The sequence below is a fragment of the Panthera pardus genome, unplaced genomic scaffold, assembly GCF_024362965.1.
Source record: "Panthera pardus isolate Hobbes unplaced genomic scaffold, ASM2436296v1 HiC_scaffold_26, whole genome shotgun sequence".
Classification (NCBI taxonomy): Eukaryota; Metazoa; Chordata; class Mammalia; order Carnivora; family Felidae; genus Panthera; species Panthera pardus.
In genome coordinates, this window is record NW_026526832.1 from 37,060,822 (window position 1) to 37,073,519 (window position 12,698).

Genomic DNA, 12,698 nt, shown 5'->3' on the forward strand with positions numbered 1-12,698 from the left:
AGGATTCCTCTCCCCACTGCACAGATGTTATCTATGATGGTAACATATTTCATCGTTTTGTAACCCTCATCACCTTCTGAAATTCTCCATTTGTTGTTCATGTGTTGGGGTCATGGCGTCTGGCTGCTGCATCCAGAGTGCCCGGCAAAGGGCATCGTTCCCAGCAGGGGCTCTACACCTCAGCCCAGAACGAACCCCAGGACCACCCAGCCCAGGTGACCATGCACCCAGACTGTGTTCCCCTTCCTTCCTGCACCCCAAACCCTCTCGACACAGGTGTATCCTAGTTCTGAGACCATGCCATGAAATTTCACAGCCCCCCCCCCCCCCCCCCCCCCCGCCCTGAGTTTGACCTGATTTGGCTGCCTGGGGCGATAATTTGTCATTTAACTGCATGGCAAAGCCCCACCCAACTTTTCAAGCGACAGTGCAAATGTCACTTCCCCTGTGAAGTCATCCCTACCTCCACACGGGAGAATCAATTTTCCTCATCTGTGATCCCAGAACAATTTATTCGTAGTGGACTTGTGTGGCACACAGCCCACTAACAGCTACGTGCCTTCGGAGTTCCTGAAAGCCAAGGCTGTGTGATATCGTCAACCCCAGGCAAAACACAGGAGATGGTCATTTTTTCTTTCTTTTTTTTGTTTTTGTTGTTGTTTTCGAATGAGAGCTTCCACCCAGAAAATCAGCACGAAGCCCATCCAGGTTTTGTATGTGGTCACGGCAGCCACACCCATTACCTGCTTTCCTCCTTTGATAGAACAAAAGGTCCGCCATCCCCCGCCTTGCTCTACGCTCCCAATAACGGCTCTACTGTTTGGGCACAAAACAGGAAATTCTGAATTTCTCACTCTGAGGCTTCAAATTCCAAAAATGGCCCCTAAGCAACGCTCACGTTTGAGTGTTATTTATTTTGAGCTAATGCACTAATGGGTTCAATAGCATATTTATTCGGCTTTTGGCAGGGGACTGACTGCCTTGACCTCAAAGCAGAAGCACCAGGGGACATTCTGGAGGAAAGATGAGCTGTCTTAAAAATAATAAAGACGGAGAAACCTCAAGGAATACCATGGATTCAGCCTCTGGATAGACTCAGGAATATACCTATGCTCACGGTAGGTCACCCCATCTCTTCCAAAGATCAAAGCCCAATGAGAAGACATCAGAGAGGAGACGGAGGAGGTTACAAATGAGAGTAAGTATTTATTGAGCACTTTTGTTCCTCTGTGAGTTGTCCTGAGATCCTCTCTGTCGATAGTGGAGAGGTAGTTCTAGGGTAAGCTCCGTGCACGCTGGTGGCTCGGGTGGCCTTTCATGAATGCTGGTCTACAGACACTGCCACATGAGCCATGGCAAGGGTCATAGGCATGACCGAGAACAGGGTGTGCTTGTTGAATGACTCCATATAGAGATAAGATATAATTGACTCCAGTATGTGCAGAAAACCCCCAGATGTGCTCTTAACTTAAAGCAACCAGACTCTCCAAGGACACACGTTTGTTCTGTGGGCCCTTTTCATAACATGGTTTTTATGTAGGAGCCCCTCCCACGTAGACGTGCATTTGAAACATATTTCCTTCTCATGCCTTATCATCAGGGTCTAATTTTACTAGTCCCCTCTCCCTACAAAATGGGTGAGGGAATTAAGAGGTCACAGACTTCCACCAACAAAATAGGGAAGACATGGGATGTGAGGTACAACGGAGGAAATATGGTCACTCATATAGTAATCATTTGGTACGATCACAGGTGGTGACTAGACTTACCACTGGGATCATCTCATGATGTATGGAAATATCAAATCTCTACGACGTACACCTGGAAGGAATAGGATATTGTATGTCAATTACACGTCAATCAAGACCAACAAACAAATACAGACACTATTCATTTGAGTCATAAAAAAAAACCCTCACCTACCACACAGCTGCCCGCGCACCATTCTGGATCTGCCCCCCTCTCCTTCTGCGGAACTTCTTTTCTAGAAGAGCTCACCTTCTGAATTGAAACCCACTGCATACACCCACCACCCTGTCTGATAGGCCACCACCTAGAGTCAATTGCTGGCTTTGAAACAGAAATGCAGAGTGTAAAAGAATGAATTTAGAACTGGCTCGCGGAAGAATCGTTGCCCATGGAAAAGTACCGGGTGCCATTTTTAATTGCGTAGAAAATTGTGTGGGCTGACAAATGCACACAGGGACGGAAAGGTAACGTCAGGTGGCAGCTCCAGAAAGGTTAGTTTGGGAGCTAAGCAGAGGTGGTAGTTGTGTATGCATACACATCAAGCTTTGCGTTATCAAGAAACACAGAATGCTCCTACCGAGTCACTGGGAAACATGGGAGAGATCGATTCCAGGAATTTTATATCCATCTGTGATGGCCCTTCCATTGAACTTATTCCTGTAGAATTAGGAAGAGGCTAGAAACTAAGGACCGTGTGCACGGCTATATGGGACTAGCGTGCGCCCTCAGAGCTCAGACGTCACATCAACACAACGCATGCGCAAAAGCTGTCACCAGCCGGACCCCAAGACCTGACCTTTACAGCTCACCTGCTTGTAGCCACCGGCCTTTGTCCCACATTTTTCCCTCAGCTCTTCTTTCCAGCTCGCCTCCTTACTCAGGCGAGGACCCTAACATCCCATGACGGAGATGGAAACTATCCCTCAAGCAATAACAGCTCAAGGTTCCCACAGGGACAGACCGGCCAGACCAGTTTGGGCATCCCGCCCCCCCCCCCCCCCCCCCCAAACACACACACTCACGCCTGCGCAGATGGACCACAGAGAGGGGCCGGTCCCTTTACTTCACTGTGATTCTAAGTCTCCACCCTGGGAACAGGAGCCTCGTGTACATAACATACAGAGTATGCACAGGCGGGTCTCCTTAAGGCGCCCGCGTGACCTCAAGCCGCCTCCACCTGCGGTGGCGAGGCCTCCCTACCTAGGTGTTCATCCTGACCCCGAATAAAAGGAGCCCAGCCCCCCTTGCCCAGGGAGCCAGGGCTTTGGAAGTCATTCCCCCTGATCTCATTTGCTGCACAGACTTTCCTTTGTGCGACAACTCACCTGGTGTGTTTTTACGACTCACCTCGGAGAGAACTCACGTCGGCTCGGGTACACAGCCGGAACCTCACGGAGAAGGGTGATCATCCCCTCCTCTGGGAGAGGGGGGCACAAGAGGGGCACAGGCATCTTGGACCCCAAACAGGTCCACGACCAGAACTGCAAGACAATATTCGCAATGGCAACACGATCCGCCTTATGGAGAACATTCATGATAATAAGATAATACAAAAACTTCATTTTTTAAATTAAAAATTCCTTTGTTTCTCTATGCATTATTTATTTCTTTGCATCCTGAGCTGATTATTTATTCCGTTTCTAATTTCCACGCTGTCTCTGTCACTCACTGTCTTCCTATCTCCTTCCCCCTGTCTGGGGTGGAGAAGTGTCTACACTAATGAAAGCCCATGTGTAAGAATCTTTCAGAAATATGCTGATTTCTCCAGCTCTCATGTCATGAGTGGCACTTCTCATTTTGTGTAAGATCAAGATTATTTTATTTATTTTTGGGACAGAGAGAGACAGAGCATGAACGGGGGAGGGGCAGAGAGAGAGGGAGACACAGAATCGGAAACAGGCTCCAGGCTCCGAGCCATCAGCCCAGAGCCCGACGCGGGGCTCGAACTCACGGACCGCGAGATCGTGACCTGGCTGAAGTCGGACGCCTAACCGACTGCGCCACCCAGGCGCCCCAGATCAAGATTATTTTAACAAAACATTTGTTTTACACTGGCATTGTTGGTATTTGCTTGAGGTCGTATGTGAAAATAAGGGCCCCGTTTCTCTTTAGAGAAGTCAGGATTTATCTTCTGCATAATGCAACTCCTCAGAACCAGCGCCCTGACCCATCTGGAGGTGTCTCCTTTCCCCCAAGTGTTTTATATTCAAAACAACTGAAGATTGAAAATGTCCTGCAGTATGGCACTGTGAACTTTCTAGACCTTTCTTGGTGAGATGATTACAAACCTCCCGTGGACACCTAAATGTAATGTAAGGTTTGGAATTGATCCAGACCTGGGAAAACATAGCAATGAAGGACATTTCTGAGACAACAGATAACTTTGATCATGGATTTTGAATTAGCTGGTGGTTTTGCATTGTTGTTAAATATCCTGATTTGGATAATTATACAGGGATTATGTAGGAGAATATTCTTGTTCTTAGGATAAACAGAATGAAATATTTAGAGGTAACGAGACATGTCATGTTCAGCTTCTTACCAAATGTGTCTGGAAGGATAAAAGATAATGAAAAATAAGAAGAAAAATAAAACTCAGTAAATACACACACACACACACACACACACACACACACACACAGAAAGAAGGTAAGAACAGTGTGCAAAAGGTGAATAATTGTTGGGTCTGTAAAGGTTGTGCAATGTTTGCAGTGCTCTTACAGCCCTTCTGTAAATTGAACTGATATTTAAGTAAAATCCGCAATTTACAAAAAAAAAATCATTCGAGAAGAAAGTCCTCACTTACTGACTGTGTTGATCATTAACATTTTTCCTTGTTTTCCTAGATACGCGCTTTAAAAAAAACTGTATTTATAAATTAAATAAAATGTTACTAAAACTCTAGGGAGTTGTGGCTCTCGTAGTTTTTTTGTTTTCCTCCCTCAAAGGTTGCATTGGAAAATAATACCCCCCCTTCAGAAACAGCCCTGCTTTGCAGGAATCTCAATAAAAATCTTTAGAAAATAGAGGGAAAATAGCACAGTATTTTGCCGAAGGATATTCTTTGGGTTTGGTCTTTGGCCTTCGCCCCTCTCTCCCTCTGTTGGCTTGAAAACTCAGGCCTTTTGGTGTCCGGGTGATGCGGAATCGCAGAGGACAAAAGCAGGGTCTCTGAGCCTCTCGGGTCTGGACTCTGGAGGCCTTTCTCCGTTTGAAATATTCCAGAGACCCCGCTCACCATCAGCGAAAACCACGCGGGTGCTCGCGGGAAGCGGGCACGCGAGGTGTGCTATCTGTGAAATGGCAACCCTCGGGTTCAGAAATGCAGAGCTGGCCTGAGTGTTTCCACTGGCTGCGGGTGTGCAGAGGAGGGGTGAGGCCCTGTGGGAGGAACAGCGAGCGACTGGACTGCAATGGTGTCTCCTGGAATCAGAGGGCCTCTCCTTGCTGACCTGCCAGCCGGTCCCTGGAATCCTCCCCCCCCCGCCCCTACTGTGTCCCCGAATAGATGCCTCCCAAACGCAGAGGACCCCTCAGCCCGAGGGCCAGCTTAGCTTCAGGCTGGACGTGAATTGATTGCACAGATCTACCCAGTTTGCTTCCGCAAAATAAGTCAGCAGCCTTGCGGGATGGGCCGCATGGTAACACCCCCTTTTGCGGGCCTGCCCGTCTCTTCCTGTCTGTTGCTTCTGGCTTTACCGCTCCCCCCCCCCCCCCCCCAGTCCTAAATAAGTTCTTACAAGCAGCAGAGACTGCAGGGAGAGCCATTCACGACCCTGGGGGGAGGAGCGAGCGCTTGAACACGGGGATCTAGTGTTTTCTTCCCTTTTCTTTCCCTCCCCTCCTCCCCCCTCCCCGCCCTTTTAAAGAAACCCACCTTCCCTGCTCAAATTCCAAATCGTTTCAAAGTGCAGCAAAGGCTTCTCCTCCCTGCGTGCCCTTCTCCTTTCAAAGGGAGACCATCTGAACAGAAAGCGCAAGTTTATTCAGGTGGCATGAATCAAACAAGCCCCCAAGTGACACAAAGCCGGGCTGCAGACAGCAGCCCCTGTGCGTCTCTCATTGCCTCCGTCCTAAGAAGCATAACAAAACCCCAGAAAAACAGGCGGCCGGTAATCTCCTCGCCTTCGCCAGAAGCAGGGTGATGGCAAAGCTGCCCTCTCATTATCGTCTCGGTCTCAAGGTTAGAATTAGACCCTTAGGGTAAGGAGCTGTCAATTAGAGATAACTCCGGCCAATGCCGGCTGAAAGCTGGAGTTATCTCCTAGCAACCCGCGCATTCAGGGTGCCCGTCCGTCCTAAGCGCTGCCGGCTGCTCAAGAGTCATCTCGAAGACAGTGAAATAACCTTTGCAGTCAGAGCAGACGCGTCGACAATTCTCCTCCCTCCGTCCTCCGTGGAGTCCGGGTGACATTTGGCTAGAAGTGGGTTTGAGTCTGGAAAGAGGGAAGCTTTCCTTGTGGTCCAGCGGCAGATGTTGCAAAGGGAGGATTTAAGAGGGGGAGCTGGCCCGACCGTCAGGAGATCTGAATGCAATCTGGAGGCTAGATACCCTCGGCTTCCAGATAGCAGTCTGTCATGTTTATGTATAAGCGGACGGATTCTTCCCTCGCGTTGCCTGTTTTATGCTTAGGAGGAATTTGCCAGCACTGCAGTGGCTATGGTTACTGCGGGGACTCAGCCTTCCCTTTATCTAGCATGGCAGGGCATAGAGAAAGCCGACAAGCATAAATCCTATTAAGAAAAGCACATGGTTATGCACCATTGATGTAGGGAACATCACAGAATTTACTACTAGACTATCTGCTCGCTGCAAAAAAAAAAAAAAAAAAAAAAAATCACATCCATTCCTCAGCGTTGTCTCTTCATTAGATTTGGGGATCGTGTTGTTGGTTTTTCTAATCTCAAGCAGAGTGAGGATGACAGAATGCTGGGTGATGACCAGGGGGTGGGGAAAAGCCAGCCTTTGATTCTCCATTGGTATCTACGATAACAAAGGGATACCCCAGAAATGTTGTAAACATAGCAGAGGCAGAATACCCAGCCTGCTGCGGGGTATAAATTAGGCATTGCTCTTGGAATTAAAGATTTGGCTTCACAAAGCTCTTTTGTAGGGTAACAGCCTCCTGGGTTCCTGGAGCGGACCCCAAGCACTGGCCTTTTGGTCGGAAAGCTCCTCAGGGCCCACCCCTCGGTCACTTCTGGGGATCAGAACTGCTGTTGTGAAATAGGTCTCGCTCCTGGTGCCCTCTTCGCCGAGGCCCAGGGCCACACCCACATGCGCCCTGCAATTTATCATCCAAATCATGGTCTTATTTTGTTTTGAATTTTTTGGGGGGGGACTTCAGGCATTCTCCAGTATTTGGAGGACAATGATCAGATAGCTGAGGAACAAACAAAACCCACGCCAAGGAGGCTGACCGATGGGTCTCGGGTGGGAGAACAAAACGCATTCTGGAGAAAGTCAATCTTAGAGCACAAGGGTGCAAATCGTTGTCACGTTGGCGGCTGTGGGTTTATGCAAGGAGAGATCGGTTCTTTATTAGGCAGCACGATAAATAAAAATGTTCCTTATATTCCTTCTCCAACCTGAACTGTTTTGCCGTGGATTTATCTTGACCCTCGCTGCCTGCAGATGAATCACTCATTAAGCTCAAACGCACGTGTCGTTGTGTTACCTCTTGTCGACACCACGGTACCCGGGAAAGATTTGGATGGGGTGGGGGGAGGGGACGCTTGAGGAACTTTGAACAAATCTTTTGTGTGTGTGTATCTGTGAATGGGACTTACATACATGTCTGCTTTGGCCGACTCTAAAAATCAAGACGATGGCTTAAAAAAAAGACCTAGCCAATATAGCAAACACAGCATGGAATACCCAACGCCTTAAAATCAAGTTATGTGTGATTTGCAGAAATGGGCCCTTCCTCATGAGTGGGGAACGTGGATGCAGATTTAGAAATCGCTTCACGAGGCGGACGGACGCACCTTGGCTATTTTTCCCCGTGGTGATTCTACATCACAAATATTCAAATCTAAGCTGTTGTAAGTAAACACAGGCTTGGAGCATTTTTACAAATACTGCCGTTGTTGATGTTTTTAAATCTCAAGTTCTCTCTAGCATGGAGAATATCCCTGCATTTGTAACATGCTACTTGGCACTGGCTTGAATACAGGGAAAGAAAAAAAAAATTGACTCAAAAAAAAAAATCAACAGCAATCAAAATTTACTTTGTTAAACAGCAGACCAGTAATCTCCCAGGACTGTGTGTCGGGCTGTCACTGCTGGTTCCCTAGGAGATGGTTGAAGTTAACCTCTTCACTGCTGTATGAATTGCATAAATTCTCCGAGCATCATCACCAGACCCTCAGGCCCGCCTACGGCTCATTAATCTGTGGCCAAGAGCCTCAATTTCAAAGGGTTTTCGGTGTGTAAAGAGGGTCAAAGATCAGGCTATATCTAGATGCAAATTTGATACCTTCCGGGCTTTTGGGGTACCTCGCCTTACTAAGTTTCTATTATTTGATGTTGCAGATACAAGAACGCAACATTAATTAATGCTGGTCAGGATTTGATAGCTCTTTAGTACACAGACTTCTCGAAGAAACTGATGTCTCCTGACTTCCACGACATATAAGACCAGACTGTATTTCCAGAACGAGGTTTAAGGGCTACCGTATTTCATTTATGTGCATATGTGTATTTAAAAAACAAAATGCCGCTTTGAAAACAATGTGAATTGCTTTCTGATTCTTTACACATGCACTATCTGATAGACATCTGATATAGATGCCATATGTGTATATATAATGATTTTAAAACAGTATTTCTTAATGTGCTCAGCCATAATTTTCGATAGATGTCCATCCAGGGTTAGCTGTTGGGGAAACGTAATGGCACGGCAGAGACCAAATCCTTCCTTGGCTCTGTGTTTGCAAAAGGACCCTGAATAAGTCATCCTCTCTAGAGCCCCAGTTTCTGCCTCTGAAGAAAGGGAGGTTCAAATGAAGTGAAATATTTGCAAGGGAACGATGGCGTTTAAACTCTTAAGCAGATACGAGGCATCTCTATAATTTCTATTTCTATTTCTATGTCTATTTCTATTTCTATTTCTATTTCTATTTCTATTTCTGTTTCTATACTTCCATGTCAGTTTTGCAAGACATTAAAAAATATACCTCAGTATCATTCAGAATCGTTAATCTTCAAAAGCATAAAAAGCAGCATTTACAGGCGTATTTTTTATTACCCCTACGTTGCCCACCCGCAACCAGAGAAACATCCCTTACTGACCACGCTTAACTGAAATAAATTTTCTAAGTGTACAAATGTTCGTGTCTCGTACGTAGTTTGATTTTCCTTGTCCAGGGAAGGTACCTAAGGTCATTCGTGAGGTGACACCTTTGGCAGGTGGTACTTCTCTTACCAATTCGTGAGCACCAGGCTTTCTCCCTATTACCGTCGTCCTTGCCTCGTTATAGCTATTCACGGCTATGTTGACCGATTTTCCTTACCACGATAGAATGTCCCTAATCTGAAAAGCTACTGCTGTGGCTAGAATCAGCCGATGGAAACTGAAAGGCCCTGATGAATCCGGGAAATATAACAAAAGAAGATGTTTATCCCAAGAAAGCATCTACGACTAGACTCATACCTCTAACCTAGGGGCTTCATCCTAAATGCATTTGGACTAAATTTTGTTCTCACTTTCGGATTCTTAATTTTCAAAAGAGAATGCTGCTCTGGAAATTTCTCTACTTGTCAAAGCCCATGCAGCCATGGAAAAATACAGTTGGAAGAATCAGGCCAGGTAAAAGAGACTGTTCTGTATTGAGAAGCGCACAAAGACTCAATTATCAAGGCCTTCGCTGATTTTTATTCACCGTTTTATTCTTTTGCAGGTGTCTATTGGAAAAAGCCGCAGCTTGAAACACGCGTGTGTGTGTGTGTGTGTGCATGAATATGCACACGCGCATGTGTACGTGCACACACACATAGCAAGAGCCAACAGATTAACAGCAAACTAAGAGTAACAAAGCTTTCTTAAAAGTTGCACTCGGTTATCCAAATCCGATTTTGCCATATTTTCATAGTCCACAGAGCACCATGTTTTAATTTATCTTTTCACCATGCCATCACACAATAAGCTGTACCTGGGCAGGCGGAAAGTGGGTACCATATTTATGCGCTAAGGGGTCGCCCCATCGTGTGATAGTGAGAAGGACACAGAAAGGCAACTGGACGACCCTTTCGCTCCTACAATACCTAATCTGATGAACTAAAGTCATTAGAGAAAAGCCTCGCTGGTCATATATCACCCACGCTTTGAACTTAGCCATGCATTAGCTATTTCCGAGATTTATTCATGAAAACAATCCTGGATCTGAATTTAGAATGGGTGAGGGGCTGCCGAGTGACCCCAGGAGCCTGCGGGACCCTGTGGCCCACTGCTAGGCAACAGCCCATCCCCAGCGCCTGCAACAGACAGACCACAAAAGGAATGACCTCATCTACAAATCAGCTATTTGATATGCAGATCGGACCGCGGGCCTCTTCAGTAACACAGCACTTCGCAGGCAGCAGGTGCAGGGAAGAAGTGAGTGCCTTGTCATCATTTCAAAAGCTGGGCTGCCTTCCTCTCTCCCTCTGGCCCTTAACAATTTCTGAAGCTCGATTATCTTCATTTTTTATTTAGACGGTCCATTTACACAATCAGGGTTCCTACTCTGCTCTCGGTTCAGAGGCCGAACCTTAAGCCCAGACACGAGGCCGGATTTAGAAGCCACACGAGCTATTGAGGGAGGATAACATCATCCCGCCTCTTCTGAATACGTAGTAGAACGACACAAAAATACCGGCGAGTCTGGCCACAGAGCCATCCTGTCCGCCGTCCAGTACCTTGCGTTGCCGATGACATACATCTCGAAAATAATGATGGCTGCCTACGGCAGAAATGGAGGTGGCTTCTCCATGTGTGCTGGAAGCCACAACGTCAGTTAAGAGTGAAATGAAAATATTCACCTCGATCCTTTATCGACAGCTTTCTTTTGTGGTCGCAATGGCATTCAGCACAGCGGCTGTGGAGGCCTCCGGTCATAGGATGAAGGTGTTTTTTAGCCAAGAAGGAAAACAAACAAACAAACAAACAAACAAACAAACAGTTCATTACACCCCACCCCCACTCCCCAGCCTTCACACCAGCGGTGAGGTCTTGTGTGTGCTTCATACGGCTATAAAGTGCAATGTAATATAATTTATATTGTCTGTGGTTGCAGGTTATATCCTGAAAGTCATAAACTATTACGGTTTTATGGCTCTGCTGCAGCTATTAACTAAATGAAAGAGTTATTCATTTGAAATCTGGAATCTGTACAATGCCCGGGCTTAAGTTCATCAAGATCCACGGGTGTAAAATATATAAAAATATGAGAGAGAAAAGATTACACACAGTGGGGGTGGGGGACGGGGGGGGTGTCATCTTGTTGAATTTCTGCTCTGCACTTATGTTCACATGTCTGGAGGGTCTCATGTTCTAGTCTTGGACTTGAATCCCAACAGCTGGTTTGGATTGGGTTGTGTCTATGTTTTATGTGTATCAAATACGAAGATTGTGTGCATATTCCCACACACACAGGACACGTGTGTGTGTGTGTGTGTGCACGTGTGCGTGTGTGTGTTTAGGTACAGATACAGAGGAACACGGGGGGTGCTGAGTAGAATGCACATTTGGCTTTGGCGTAAAAACGTGCCCTGTTTTGCCACAAATCAACTCTTTTCTTTGCAATTGCTTATACACATATCTCTTTTCAGGGCCTGTGAGTTCACTTTTTAACATTAGCTATGAAGAAGTCACCCACACGTGCTTCTCCTGCTGACTGGGGGTTGGGACACACAGGCAGCCCCTGCCAGGCACACTGCTGGTCCGAGATATTTTAATCTCTTCCTTAGCATTGGAGGGATCCCTGCATATGAAGAATCATAGATTGCTGCCGCTGAAAAGCACAGTGTGGGGTCTTACCTTAGCAAACACGCAAACAAAAAGGTGGAGGCTTGGAAGGACTGGTGAATGAAGATTAAAATCCTGGGGATACGCCTTTTGTCCATCAACCCAAGAAATAGAGAAAGGATTGCTGGGGCCCCCGCTCAAATTGAGGGCATGCGAGAGTCTGTTTTCAGAGGCTGATTATCACCCTTTGTCACCAGCTGAAACCTCCTGCCCACGCCTCCACCTGGAAGCCCCAGTGTGGCTAGATTTGGAGGCCTCTAAGAAAGGAATTAAGGTTTAATGGGGTTCTCATCATAGTAGATGGTATTTCAAATGTCCCAAAGCCACTTAAAAACAATACTAATAATAAATATCTGTGGCATAAGTACTATGTTTACATTGCCTTCGGAGGCATGTTTTTGGGGTCCCGGTAGTATGAAAGGCGGGTAGGGTCTTGGATCTCAAAGAGGTGCCCTATGGCATGAATTAAAGAAAAATAACTAAGCATAGCTGGGGAAGAAAGGAGCCGAGTAACACTGAGCAGACAGCAGGCACTCTGCTGGCATCTTATTTAACCTTCCTCACGGTAACTCTCAGGAAGAAGCACGCATCCCCCCGCTACCCAGGTGACGAAAGTTGAGGGTCAACTTATCCGAAGTCATCGAAGAGATTGGCAGATTCACACCCACAATCCCCTGTTCCAGGGCTCCCCTAATTGTCTGCTCCAGGCTCCAGGTGTGCAGGTGAGAAACGAGGTCTCCCGACTTGACTCTTCAGCCCCCCTTGGCCCCACGTAGATGACGAGGAGGCGGCAGAACATTCTGCGTGAGAAGAAAATGAGCGAACGTAGATTGAGGTCAGAAAAAACACTGACCATGTGGAGGGTATCGGCCAAATTAATTTGGAATCCTATAAGTTTGAACCATGAAAAAGAACGCAGAGAGCAGTTAGCCACAGATTGCG

The 12,698-nt window shown here is 46.7% G+C and overlaps 2 long non-coding RNA genes across 2 annotated transcripts; both read right to left on the bottom strand.

Annotated features, from left to right (window-relative positions):
- Nucleotides 1-1,182: 1,182 nt before the first annotated feature.
- LOC109269083 (uncharacterized) lies at nt 1,183-10,846 on the bottom strand. The gene is made up of 3 exons (XR_002080935.2): nt 10,772-10,846; nt 3,075-3,230; nt 1,183-1,821 (listed from the first exon to the last, which is right to left on the bottom strand). It is a non-coding gene; the product is annotated as an uncharacterized LOC109269083 (long non-coding RNA).
- Nucleotides 8,815-9,689, bottom strand: LOC128773695 (uncharacterized). Its single transcript, XR_008418133.1, has 2 exons — nt 8,893-9,689; nt 8,815-8,850 (listed from the first exon to the last, which is right to left on the bottom strand). It is a non-coding gene; the product is annotated as an uncharacterized LOC128773695 (long non-coding RNA).
- Nucleotides 10,847-12,698: the final 1,852 nt, after the last annotated feature.